The sequence below is a fragment of the Piliocolobus tephrosceles genome, chromosome 19 (assembly GCF_002776525.5).
Source record: "Piliocolobus tephrosceles isolate RC106 chromosome 19, ASM277652v3, whole genome shotgun sequence".
Lineage (NCBI taxonomy): Eukaryota > Metazoa > Chordata > Mammalia > Primates > Cercopithecidae > Piliocolobus > Piliocolobus tephrosceles.
The window spans coordinates 58,474,806-58,476,083 of NC_045452.1; positions in this window are offsets into that span (position 1 = coordinate 58,474,806).

Here is a 1,278-nt window from a genome sequence, read left to right on the forward strand (position 1 = left end):
TTGACAGGAGGTATCATAATGTGACTTTATATTCTCTTTATGTTCTCAAATTTCATGCATAATTGCTTGTGATTCAAGTTGGAGAGGAAGGTAAAGATTTCCCATATATTCCCTGCTTCCACACATGCAGCATCTCCTTTATCAACATCTCTCAACAGAGTGGTACCATTGTTACAATCAATGAACCTATATTAACACATCAATATCACTCAAAATCTGTATTTTACATTAGGGTTCATTCTTGGAATTGTGCATTCTATGCGTTTGGAACAATTTATAATGACATTTTTCCACCACTTTTTTCTTTTTAATCTTGGAGAGTAGTTTCACTGTCTTAAACATCCTCTGTGGCCTACCTATTCATCCCTCCCTTCTCTCCAACCCTTACCAACTACTCATCTTTGCTCTGGCTCCACAGTTTTGCTTTTTCCAAAATGTCATATTGTCAGAATTATATGGTAGGTAGCTTTTTCCAAATTGGCTTATTTTGTTTAGTGATAAGTATCTAAGTTACTCCTATATATTTTCATGGCTTGAGAGCACTTTTAGTGCTGAACAATATTTTATTGTTGGTTCATACCAAAATTTATTTATCCATTTATCTGCAGAAGAGTATCTTGATTGCTTCCAAGTTTTGGCAATTATGAATAGACTTGCTATCATTATATAAACATCAGAGTGCATATTTTGGTGTGCAGATGCCTATTTTACATTCTTTTGGGTATATTAAGGCGCTCAATTTCTGGATCATAGGTTAAGAGTATGATTACTTCTGTAAGAAGCTGCCGAATTGTTTTCCAAAGTGGCTATACCAGTGCATTCCCATCAGCAATGAATGAGATTTCCTGTTGCCTTGCATGCTCTCCGGCATTCAGTGTTATGTGTGTTCTAGATTTTGACCATTCTAATAGTTGTGCAGTGGCACGGGCACACCTCAGAGATACTGTAGGTTCTATTTCAGATCACCACCATAAAACAAATATTGCAATAAAGCGAATCACTCATTTATTTTTTGTTTTCCAGTTCATATAAAAGTTATGTTTGCACGATAATGTAGTCTACTAGTTTGCAACGGTAAAATAAAAGTACTTAATTCAAAAATACTTGTCACTAAAATATTCTATTGTCTGAGCCTTCAATAAGCTGTAGTCTTTTTGTTGAGGGAAGTGTTTGCCTGGATTTCAATGGCTGCTGACTGGCCAAGATAGTGATTGCTAAGGGTTGGGGTGGCTGTGGTAATTTCATAAAATAAGACAACAATGAAGTCAGCTGCATCGA